The sequence below is a fragment of the Triturus cristatus genome, chromosome 7 (genome assembly GCF_964204655.1).
Source record: "Triturus cristatus chromosome 7, aTriCri1.1, whole genome shotgun sequence".
NCBI classification, from domain to species: Eukaryota; Metazoa; Chordata; class Amphibia; order Caudata; family Salamandridae; genus Triturus; species Triturus cristatus.
Genome location: NC_140590.1, coordinates 387,891,860 through 387,905,179, shown reverse-complemented (window position 1 = coordinate 387,905,179; position 13,320 = coordinate 387,891,860).

Below are 13,320 nucleotides of genomic sequence, written 5' to 3'. Positions count from 1 at the left end.
GCAGTGCATGAGTTAGTGCCTGGGTCATTGCATGAGTGCATGGGTAGTGACAGGATGATTAGAGTGCAGCAAGGAAAGTGTATGGTGAATGTATAAGTGATTGATTTGGCAGTGATTGGATAAGTACATGGTGCTGACTGGGTGATTGGAGGAGTGCATAGGCAGTGACAGGGAGATGGCTGGACTGCATGGGTAGTGCTCAGGGGATTGTAGCAGTGCATGAGTTAGTGTCTGGGTCATTGCAGGAGTGCATGGGTAATGACAGGATGATTAGATTGCTGCAAGGAGAATGTATGGTGAATTCATAAGTGTTTGGATTTTGGCAGAGTGATTGGATAAATACATGGTGCTGACTTGGTGATTGGAGGAGTGCATAGGCAGTGACAGGGAGATGGCTAGACTGCATGGGTAGTGCTCAGGGTATTGTAGCAGTGCATGAGTTAGTGTATGGGTCATTGCAGGAGTGCATGGGTAGTGACTGGATGATTAGAGTGCTGCAAAGAGAGTGCATGGTGAATGCTTGGGTTTTGGTGGAGTGATTGGATAAGTACACACATGTCACATCAGGCCCGCCCCCTCCCTTCACCACTGTGCAAACTCACCCCCTGGCGGGTTTTAAGTTGGGGGATTAATTCCTCTTGAATCCTGAGGATCCCTGGGGGCCAACTTGCCCACCAGGTACCTCCAGTAAGCGCCACAGAGCTGCGTTGCAGAGAGGTGGTCCGAGGCCATGCCCCTTTTTACACTTCTCTGCAACACAACTCTGTGGCGCTTATTGGACGTACCTGGTGGGCTAGGTGCCCCCCAGGGACCCTCAGGATTCAAGGGGACTTAATCTCCCAACCTAAAACACGCCACAGGGCACGTTTGCACACTTGTCACATCAGGCTACGCCCCCTCCCTGCACCACTGTGCAAATGCACCCCCTAGTGCTGTGTAAATTGGGGGATTAAGTCCCCTTGAGTCCTGAGAGTCCCTGGGGGCCAACTAGCCCACCAGCTACCTCCAGTAAGTGCCACAGAGCTGCGTTGCAGAGTGGTGTAAAAAGGGGGCATGGTCTGGGACCACCTCTCTGCAAAGCAGCTCCCTGGCACTGACAGGAGGTACCTGGTGGGCTAGTTGGCCACCCCCAAACCTGGTTTGGATTTTGTAAGCGAGAGCAGGAAACCTGCTCTTGCTTACAAAATCCAAACCAGTGCTATGACAGGGTGGGAGCCGCATGGCTCCCGCCCTGCTATAGCAAACAGCAGTGTCCCGGGGTGGGCACCCCGGGACACAGCAGGAGCCAGCCCTGGGGGGTGGTGGTCCCCAGGGCCATCAAGGGCTCCAGGAGGGGGGCTGCATGGTCCCCCTCCCAACGGGGAGGTGGTGGTCTCCCGGGGATGTGGGGGGGCTCATGCCCTCCCCACACATTTTTTTTTTAAACTGAGTCCTGGGGAGGTGGTGGTCCCCAGGGCTGCAGGGGAGCTGCATGCCCCCGTGTTAAATTTGAAAAGCCCCGGGGAGGTGGTGGTCTCCGGGGTGCGGGGGCGCTGTGTGCCCCCCCGCAACTCATAAATGAAGCCCCGGGAAGGTGGTAGTCCCCGGGGCAGCATGGGAGCGATTGGGACCCCCCACACATTTTTTTCAGTGGCCCCGGGACCTGGCCCACTCGGAGGCTTAAATACAACAAAGCTTCGTTTCTTTTTATTTTCTCGGCCGGATTCGCGACCCCAGTGTGAATTCGGCCGTTTTAAAAAAAATGCTTTTTTGGCCCTGGTTGTCCTTGTGGGACCCCCTGAGCAGGCCTTGGGGGTCAGTGTGTTTCTATTCTACCCCCTTTTCTTGTTTTTTCTCTGTGTTTCACTGTTTTCTTGTTGATTCCACCGTAGAGGGTGTTTCCGTAGCCCAGTCTGCTTGTTAGGAGCACGTGGGTGATGGTCTTTCTGGATTTGGGGGGTCAATTTGAAGGTCTTTCAAAGGATATGGGGGGTGTTGAAGCAGGTGGAGGTGACGGTGTTGATCTGGCGGGTCAAGGTGAGGGAGGAGTGGGGTATGATGCTGAGGTTCTGGGCATAGTCCATGGGGGTGGGGAGGTTTCCAAGGGCGGTGAGCCACCAGGTGTTGTCCCAAGCTAAAGGGGTGGGTCCGAGGATGAGGACTTCTGTCGTCTCCAAGTTGAGCTTCAGACAGCTGCTGCTCATCCAGGATGCAACGTCTTTCATTCCCTCCTGGAACCTGAGTCTGGTGGCGTTGGGTTCCTTTGTGAGGGAGAGGATCAGCTGGGTGTCGTCGGCATAGGATACTATGCTGAGTCCATGCTATCTGACGATGGTGACGAGGGGTCCATCGGGCCCGCAGAGGGTTTCTGGAAGAGGGGCTTGACTTCTGCGCGTTTCCATTTGTCTGTAATGTGCCGGATTCAAAGGTGGAGTTGATGGTGCGTCGTAGCTCTGGTACTATGGCGACAGCGGCATTGTGGAAGATGTGTGGCAGGCAGCGGTCCATGGGGGCTCCTGAGTGAGTGCTCTTCATGGTTGTGGCGGTATCTTCTGTGGTGACCGGGGCCCAGGTGGCGATGGTTGTCTGGCTGTCGGTGCTGGAGGAAGGAGTAGTTTCTGGAGTCTGTTCGCTGAAGTTGTCGTAGAGGGCCTTGATTTTCAGATGGAAGTAGGAGTCGAGCTTTTTGCAGAGTTCTGGGGAGGGTGTGATGTCCGTGGTTTCGCTGGGGGGGTTTGGTGAATTCCTGGATGATGTTGAAGAGTTCCTTTGAGTTGCTCGTGAGGATTTTGTTACGGATGAAGGTCCTTTTGGTGGATCTGATGAGTTGGTGGTATTCTGTCCTGGTGTTCTTGTAGGTAGTCTGGTCTTCAGTGGTTTTGCTGTTCATCGCTTCTAAAGACATCTGAAGGTGCCTCTGCATTCTTGGAGGTGGGTGGTGAACCAGGTGGCCTTCATGGGGTGGTGTCTTTCTGGGTTGCGGAGACCGGCGAAATCTCGTCTGCACAGTTGGTGATCCATCGGTGTAGTTCTTCAGCTGCAGAGTTGGCATCAGTTGAGGCGGGAGGGGGATCGTGGTTAAGGGGGACTTGAGGTGCTCCTCTGTGACCTTGCTCCAGTTCCTTCACGGTGGTCGTGGTGTGGGTTTGTGAGCAGTGGCATTGTTGAAAGAGAAGTGTACGCAGTGGTGGTCAGTCCATGGGCGTTGGGTGGTGTGGCTGAAGTGGATTTTGTTTCCTCCTGCGAAGATGGGGTCGAAGATGGGGTCGAGGTTGTGTCCTGCCTTGTGGGTGGGGGTGGTGACAAGCTGTTTTAGTCCGAGGTTGGCGAGGTTGTCCAGGAGGGTGGCGGAGTTGGGGTTGCTGAGGTTGTCGAGGTGGAAGTTGAGGTCTCCGATGAGTATGTAGTCCATGGAGGCGATGGCATGGGGCGCGATGAGGTGGCGACGGTAGTTGTGAAGGAAGTTCGAGGTCCGGGGGTCTGTAGGGTCGTTCTGGGGCTGGTCTGGATCTGGAGATGGAGGGAAACGTCCTTAATAACGAATCCTTTACAACAAGTGTACTAAACAATGAATCTAAAACAGCGACCTTTCAATGAACCACGACCTCATTAAGAACGACTTCCTAAGCCATGACTTACACGACCTCCTCATTAAATAAGACTTCCTATAACTGCCCAATAGATGGCACTGCAACCCGCGACTTCGTTGGAGTCCCTTTAATTCAGATGAAGAAAAGGGCAACAACGAAGATGGGAAAGTTGATGGAAATCATCTTGAAATAATTCAGCTGGTGTCAAATATCCCCTGCCAGCCCTGGTAGATGAGGCAGAAGCTGAAGGTTTTCAGGTACGCCCTCCAAATACATTTTGGAATTATTAAATAATTTAGGTATGTGTTGGGACTTCGTTGGATTACCTTTAACTCAGATGAAGAGAAGGGCAACAAGGAAGATTGGAAAGTTGATGGAAATTATCCTGAAACAATTGAGCTGGTGTCAAATATCCCCTGCCGGCCCTGGCCGATGAGGCAGAAGCTGAAGGTTTTCAGGTAGGCCCTCTAAATGAATTTTGAGAATATTAAATAATTTAGGTATGTGTTTAAAACAAAAATATTTATCAAAAAGGATGGGATGTAGGGATATGTAATTTGTCGGTATTTGAAAAAAACAATAATTAAATTGTTAATTTGTTAATTTAAAGATTCCTTACTTAATATTGTTTATCATAAAATACATGTTTAAGTTAATTACATTTTTTTTTTCGTGTTTCAAACATGCGTTTTTAAAAGAAGATAGTGGTATATTCGGTAATGTGGCAAATTAATATATTTCGTAGTTTAAAAAGTCATTGTTCAGGATGTAGTGGCTTGGCTTTGCTCATGGTTTAGCCTTCGTGGTTTAGGCATTCGTTGTTTAAGAAGTAGTTGTTTAATCATATATCCGGAAATGGAGGTGTTCGTGGTGGATAGGTAGTCCCTCGTGCTAGAGGTGGAGAGTCGGAGGGAGCTCTTGTGTACGATTGCAAGTACTCCTCCTGGGCGTAACCTTCACCCCTTGAGACAGTCTGTTTCCTGGGTGTAGTCAAAATATGTTAAATGTTCATATGAAAAACACAATCACTTTCCGATCTTGATGTAACAGGATATGTTATGTTTATTCTTTCATAATCATATGAGTATCCAGTTTTCACAACGCAGCCGACGCGCGTTTCGCCCAACGGGCTTTCTCAAGGCTGCATGCAAATAAGAAAAAAGAAGAAAGAAGAAAAAACAACGTATCTAATTTTCTGTATTTACAGAGACATACACAATATTTTTTCAGCTGTGTTATGCCTTACAATCTAATGTGAAACAGATCCATAAATAGTCATCCAATTTAAAGGGATAGAGTTCCCCAAGGGATAGAAAGTAATCCGCTTCCTTGTGTGATTAATAGAGAGATAGATCCCGACAGGCTCCCCAAGTGGATAGAACGGAAGTCCAAAAAAACCACTAAATCACTAAATGCTACTGTCATAAATTATCAAAATACGTAATTCATCTTACACCGAGGAAGATAGTGCGTGTTAATGGATGTGCCCGTGTTAGGTGTAAATATCCGAACAGTCATTGGTGCCTATGTACTCCAAGTCATATAAAATAAGGTGATGACGTCTCACCTTGTACGTTTCAATATTATTGTTCCTGTTAGGTGTATGGGAAATTTCCAAACTTATACCTAAAAAGTAGAATTGTAATGTACTATAACCATTGACAATATAACCCGAATGATAATCGTCAAAACATCTATTGAAACAGTCTATATTTCTTACCTAGTTCCCACCAAAGGATCCAGTAAAACGTGACCCAAGTCGAGCACTGTCAATATTTCTTCGTATTTGTGGTCAGTCACATGTAGTCAAGGACCAGGATCCGTCCCCTCTAAATTCAAAGTGTAATGAAAAAGATTTTTTTATTTTATACTATTGTGTAGTGTCAGGGTCATCATTTAGTGATGACCACTTAAATACTGTGTGCATGAGCAATTAGAGTACTGAAAATGTTCGCTGTCATCCAATAATGGTCGTAATATTTTACCGCACCTGTTGTATGCTAGGTATCTACATATCAAACCGACAGTTATGTGACTATTTCATTCCCCAAAGTAATTCAGCTTATGCATTAAAGTCCAAATGCATATGTCAATATATGCGTGTTCATGACAACACGCTTCGTAACACTTCAAATGTTTCCGTGACACTGTTTGTAACGCGAGCGGAAATATATTAATGTTCCTGACACCGCGCTTCGTATCACTTCAATTATTACCGTGGCACTAACCATAACGCACTCACCTCCTTCACATTATAGATTCTCCCGCATGTCCCTGGGCGTTCGTCAACCAAATGCTTCCCGCCATTGCACTGTTTAAATGGAAATTGTCAACACAAAAAACGGACTGACACCTAAAGCGACCAGGTTCAAAGTAAGCGAACTGGCGGCCATATTGCAACAATATCGCAGTGTGTGTAATATGTCTAAACACCGTCCTCTTGTTTGACGTCTCAGATTCCTTCAATATGTTATTAATCGTGCATTCCTGTTCATATATTATATATTCAAGAAGAGACCCGACATCATCACCATAGTGTCATTCAGAAAGGCGAGAAAGCATGGTATAACATAATAGGTAGCTAAAGTCAGAAATAGAAAGGACAGGTAGCAGCAGGTCAAATGAGATAGGAATCCTGGCGCCACAGCATGTCACAGAAATTATTTTGTTTTAAAAGTCCGTCACAACATAATTGTAGTTAACTATAATATTGTACATATTCCATTGTTATAGTAATGAAAGGTGTTGGTAGATAAAATACCAACCTATGAACTTATAATTATCATTTATAGTACCTGACACATAGATCTACAGAAATTCAAAAAGTTCCTTATCGATGTTGATCCCATGTTCAACTGCTCTGAGGGAAACAATCCATTTACATTCTTTTTGTCTAAGCATACTAATCCTGTTGCCACCTCTCGGGTGTGGCAGTACTACCTCAAGACCATGAAAAGTTATTCTGATCGATTCAGTATGGTTATGTGTGGTATTGAAATGTAAGGCTAACGGATATTGCAAATTATTATTTCTAATGGCTCTTAGGTGTTCCTGTATCCGTTCCTTTAATGGTCGAATGGTGCTGCCAACGTAAATTTTTCCACAAATGCAAATAATACAATAAATAACGAATTTCGTGTTGCAATTAATGAAATCGTTAACTAGGTGTGTTCTTTCAGAATTGTATTTGAATGACGTGATTTTATTCAGCGCAAAAGGGCAAACATTACAGGTACCGCATTTAAAAAACCCTTTCGGTTTTGCTGGTAACCATGTCCTTTGACGCGTTTTTGGAATAAAGCTGGGGCACAAGGATTGTCTCAAAGTGTTACCCCTAGCAAAGGTAATGTTGGGCCTTGGTCCCACCGCCTCCATGATTATCTCATCATCTGTTAATAGATGCCAGTGTTTTCTGAGAATTTTAAAGATTTGTGCAGCATTGCCTTTTTTGTATATGTTTAACATCTTGGGAATTTAATATTCTTTGAGATGAATATTACTCTTGGTGGATGAGTATGTGGCGTCGTGCTAGCACCCAATACTACTGCGAATAACAATTGATTGCATTACGGCTTGAACTACACGATGTGCAGGTCCATTTAGCATATCCACTGCATAATCTATACATACTCCTCCTGGGTGGTTGGGGTGGTCCTTCCTCTGTATCTTGGTATGGGGGTTGCGATGTCAGAGGCGGAGGTGGCGTTGGGCCAGGATTTGTGAAGAAGGCAACGTCTGGCCAGAGCATGTTGCGGAGGCCCCAGATCTCTATAGCATGTCTATGCAGGGAGCGCACTTTAAGGAGGATGCGCCTAAGGGCTTTGGGGGTGAGTGCGGCGGCCGTGGGGGTGAGTAGGATTGTGAAGGATTGTCTGTAGTGTTGGCAGGAGAACTGGTGTTCGGTGTAGACAGCTGGCAGTTATTGAATTTTCCGGAGTTCAGTGCTTGGAGGTCAGCTGAGTCGTAGCAGTGGGTGATCGGAGAGCCAGGGTCCCTGGTGCTGGTCCCAGTCGGGTCGTGGATGGGTGCAGACGGGTTAGCCTTTGGCACGCCAGCAGTGCACCCGTTGCACGTTGCTGCAGAGCAGCCGCCATTAAATAGGGAAAGGGGAGGGAAGCGCAGCTGGGAGGCGGAAGCAGGAACCGGCAGGGGGGGAAACACCCATTACAACGACGGTGTTTTCACGCGCTGCCATCGCAACGCGACTTTCACATCGCAGGAGGCTTTACATCGCATGCTTATAGAACGCATGCTACTAATGCGCATTGACAATAACATCGCTAGCCATGACAACGCGTGCTGCGATGACATGGGAGATGGGAGATGGAAGGTGACGGATTAAAATGCAATGACAGGCTTAAGACATGATGCATAGCTGGGAGATGAAAGGTGACGGATTATGACAGCACGAACACGCATGGGAGATGGAAGGTGACGGATTAATATGCAATGACGGGCCAGACAAGACATCATATGCGCCACGGGGCAGACATCATATGCAATGACATATGGTTACATTAGGAAAATACATTTGATGACAGCACGGGACACGTGACGGATTATGACATGATGCATAGCTGGGAGATGAAAGGTGACGGATTATGACAGCACGAACACGGAAGATGACAGCACGTGACGGATTATGACATGATGCATATGCAACTTGCTCAAAATAAAAGCGCCACTGGGCAGACATCATACGCAATGATATATGGTTACATTAGGAAAATACATTTTTTACTACAGATGACATGCACTTGCTCAAAATAAAAACGTTTTACATGACTGATTATGACATGATGACGTCATACCATAGCCACGGGGCAGACACCATATGCGTATGCAAACGGGACAGACATTATGCAATGAATTATGCAAATTCATTTATTAACAATACATATCCACAGGACAGACATTATGCAATGACATACCTATACCATAGCCACGGGGCAGACATCATATGCATTGACATATGGTTACATTATGAAAATAGACAGACATTATGCAATGACATAACGACGTCATACTATAGTCACGGGGCAGACATCATATGCATATGCAAACGGGCCAGACAAGACACCATATGCGTATGCAAACGGGGCAGACATTATGCGATGAATTATGCAAATTCATGTATTAACAATAAATATCCATGAGACAGACATTATGCGATGACATACCTAAACATTAGCCACGGGGGCAGACGTCATATGCAATGACATATGGTTACATTATGAAAATTATTTTTTAACTGTAGATAATCATCACTTGTTAAAAATAAAAACGTATTTATTATCGAGGTGGTTACATTATGAAAAAAAAGATTTAACTATAGATAATTATCACTTGCTCAAAATAAACAAACATTTATTATCGAAGCTGATAGACCCACTGATGCAACATGACATGGGGGTCACGAAAACGGAAGATGGCAGATACGTGCACCGATCACTTGTATTGACTAAAAATTACTATGCAATTAGCAGGGGCAGATGGATGGGGGGGGGGCACGAACACTCAACAGCTTGGATCTAAGCAACAGTAATACACATTATGCTATGGTACGACATGACCTCATAGCACAGCCACGGAAGATGACAGATGCAACGCAAAGATGACAGATGCAACGCGTGCTGACATGACTGATGGCATGGACAAAGGGCAGGTCACGACCAGGTAAGTGACTTCAAGGCTTACATATATACGTTTTAGATATTGCATAGCAAGCTGACAGTGCTTTTTTCATTTCCACAACAGGCGGCTTATTCAGTTACGTAGGCCAGACGTTACTGACGTTGTTCCGGGACTCGGCGAGAGACAGAGAGCAGGTGGAAGGCAGACCTCCGCAAAGGTAAGAACTTAAAATTACCTATAGACTTCTGTATAATAATGCGTGCAGTTTTGCAAAAACACGGTTACCTCCCAATCTAGGGAAACGTGCAGCATGTTCCACAGTTAGGAACACTTTCATTTTGTTACAAGAACAATTCCGAAACATTATACTAAAGCAATGTAAAACAAGTAAAAGCCCGTGAAAAATAATAGGGCATTGCTCGAATGAAGCATTCAATTTTGGATGACGGACAGGCACTCGAATGATGAAGTCATATACAACATTTTTTAAGTAATCGATTGGTGAGCGTATGTTGCCATTTCATATGATACTATACAAACTTAACACTACAGGATCACAATACAACACGCCCCAGATACTTAATAAACACAGTGGGAAAAACGATTTAATAGCATGCGATTTCATGAACTGCGTTGTATTTGCCTAAAGCAGCAGAGACACTATAATAGCGTGGGAACAGCATGCGCAGTGAATGCGTGCGATGTGATGCCTTTGACGATGTAAAAACTGCGTGGTCATTGCTGCCGTTGTGGCGGTTAACGATGTATCATCATACATCCGGCAGGGGGAGGGGCGGCAGGGGCAGCAGCGGCAGGAAAAGGCAGCAAAAAGAGGGAAGGAGGACACAACAATGGCACAGGAACAGGCAAAAAGTTAACAACAGGTAAAACAAACAGAAATGGACAATTGCAAGGCACAATAACAAAGAGACAGAAAAGCAGACAATAACAAGAAGACAGAAAACGGGCACAAGTGGAATGACAGGCAACAGCAACAGTGGACCAGCAGAAGAGCAAGGCTCTCCCACAGGGATGAGGCGCAGGCAGGAGCCTGTGGGTGGAGGGGGGCCTCGAACACCTGCCTGCTCAGAGGTGCAGGGGGCAGTGGCACAACAGCAGAGCTGCTGGGGCGGAGAGAACAGTCCCTGACCAGGATGTCAGAGGTCTTGCTCACACACCCTGAGCAGCGGCTGCCATTAAATAGGGAAGGGGGGATCAGGACCCGGCAGGGGGGGAGGGGTTGCGGGGGCAGCAGCGGCAGGAAAGGGTAGTGAAAATGGGAACAGAGGACACAACAACGGCATAGGAACAGGCAAAAAGCTAACAATAGGCAAAAAAACCCAGAAAAGGACAACTACAGGGCACAATAAGAAAAAGGCAGAAAAACAGACAATAACAAAAAGACAGAAAAACGGGCACAAGTAGAATGACAGACAACAGCAACAGTGGACCAGCAGGGATAAGGCACAGGCAGGAGCCTACTGGTGGAGGAGGGCCTCGAACACCTACCTGCTCAGAGGGGTAGGGAGCAGCGGCAGTGACACAACAGCAGAGCTGCTGGGGCGGAGAGCAGAGTCCTTGACCAGGAGGTCAGAGGTCTTGCATTTATATTGCATTTATATAGCGCTTACTACCCCTGACGAGGTGTCAAAGCGCTTTTCTAGCATGCTGTTTCCTGTTGTTCCTTCTGTGCTCCTCCTATCAGTGTACCGGGGCCCAAGTACTCATTCTCATCCACTTAGGTGGGTTGAACTTCTTTTATTCGGCTTCGTCTGCACCGCGTTTTTTGTTTCCGTTTACTTAATCTCACTCTGCCTGCATGCATTTGAAGCATGCTTGTCGTCTACATGTTTCTTTATTTGTCCAATGCCTTTGATTTAAACTTTTTGTGTTAGCCCGCATTTCAAGTGTGCTTGTGGAGGATGTTAAGTCAATGCCGAGACTCGAACCCGACTCTCCAGCCCCACGGTCAGCAGGTCTGGCAGTTACGCCACATCCTCTGTCCTGCCCCTTCTTTTCTAGTTTTTAACCCAGCAAAACCATTTTCACTTCAGCTGTATATGAAAAACCACGTCCAATTGGTGTTGTTTTAAGAGACACGCTCCCCTCCCTTTGATCGTAAAATCATATGGGTCTAGGCACTCTATTGTGAGTGATGGTAAATCTCAACAAAGGCCTTCTGTCTAGCCCTCAGTGAGTGATCATCAACTTTGATCACATTTTTGCATCGCATTCACAAGAGCAATTTTTGACTCCGGCAGGTTGAGAACAACCAGCCTTCTAACAGAGAAAGTCAGACCCACAGCGTAGGATTGATCGGATTCTGCTCCGGCCCGTGAAAGTTGCAATATAAACAACGGGTATACATATTTCCTAACACTAGATTAAAGTGGCAGCAGAGTCTTGGTATAAAGCGCCGCATCCCAATTGTGATGCAGGGTAGACCTATAGGGAACACCAGTGAAGACAATTACTGTAGACCAGTGCCCTTCAAGCTTTTAAAACAGAAATACAGAGCTTTGAAAGATATCCTCTTATGAGGAGAGAGCTAATGAAGTATGGCAAGGGCTAGGCTGGAAGAATCCCTCCTGGGCAGATCCAGTGCCATCCGGGCAGCAACAATTTTAATTCTTTGCAGCTTTATAAATCTCCCCTTTGTATTGTATTGTAATTGCATTTATATAACACTTACTACCCCTGACGAGGCGTCGAAGTACTATTTTGGTGAGTAGCAGAGTACTCCAGAACCCAAAAGGATTCATGGTGAATTATTATAATGAAATTAAATGTGAGTGGAGGATATGTTAGTCTGTTATTTGAATGATAGTGGAGGGATAGAAGAGGGAAAGGTTTGCATTTATATAGCACTTACTACCCCTGATGAGGTGTTAAAGCGCTTTTCAGCAAGCAGCACGCTACTTTGGAATCAAAAAAGGATTGGTGGTGAATGGGTCTCGGGAAATAACAAATTAATTTGAGTGGTAGAAATGTTAGTCTGTTATTTGGATTGAAAAGGATAGCGGAGATAGGGAAGGGTTTGCATTTATATAGCGCTTGCTACCCCGATGAGGTGTTGAAGCACTTTTCTGCGAGTAGCATGCTGTTGGGTGTGAAAACTGTGCACCCTACCATGCATAATGAGTGAAGGAGCATTACACTTATCTGCTCTCTGTCCCTTGGTTGCCAGCATACAGATATGAAGTCCTTGATGGACTCAGTGTAAACAAAAGTAAGAAGGAGGCTTAATACAATACACAAAGAGTCCACCTTCCACTACTTGCGGAGACAATCCGTAAAAATGACTTCTTATTGCCTTTCTTCAGGGCAGAGGTTCCGCAAACTAGTTCCCTAGTGAAGAATAGTGTATGGCTAAGTATTGCTGAGGATGTGCAAATAAGGGAAATCTTCATGATATTTATAATTAGAAAAGGTAGATGGTCCACTTATAAGGCAGTCACTGGAGAACTTAACAGTGTGCTTGCTGAAAGGTTATTTTGCCCCCGCTCAGTAAGGCAGGTCTCCCCATACCACAATTAACTCATTCAGAATAGTGGTAGCAACTGCAGAAGAGAACCCAGACAAACGACTAACAGTGGTGTAACCTTGACAGGTAGCAAGAACAAAATAAACAAGACTTAGATTTATGGCTCATTCAAATGCGACAAGTGGGCAAAAATGACTGACATTGAACCACACTGAAAGGTCATTGCCACACACAAAGATCACCTGGCTCAGGACGCCCAGCATGCTTGCAACTAGTGGCTGTATTCCAGGGGGGGCGCGAATGCATCATTTACTTGTAAATGAAGGTAGTCTAGAAGTGCCACTGGCGAGTTTACAGGCTGTCTTTATTTACATGCAGCAGCTGAAGCGTAAAAGTGTGGGGACTCTAATACTTAAGTTTCATGAGTGTCATGGGTCAGTGAGTGTGGAGACGGGATCAAAGAGGTAACTTGAAAATAACAATTCTGCATTTTGTTGTTTTCATTCTTCAGTTAACTGCATATGAAACAGGCACACCTTAAGTCTAAAATAAATGGAAGTGTAACTAATAAATGGGAAATGTACGTTTTAGTTAGGAAAACTCAGGTGTATATTTATAAGGGGATATCACCAC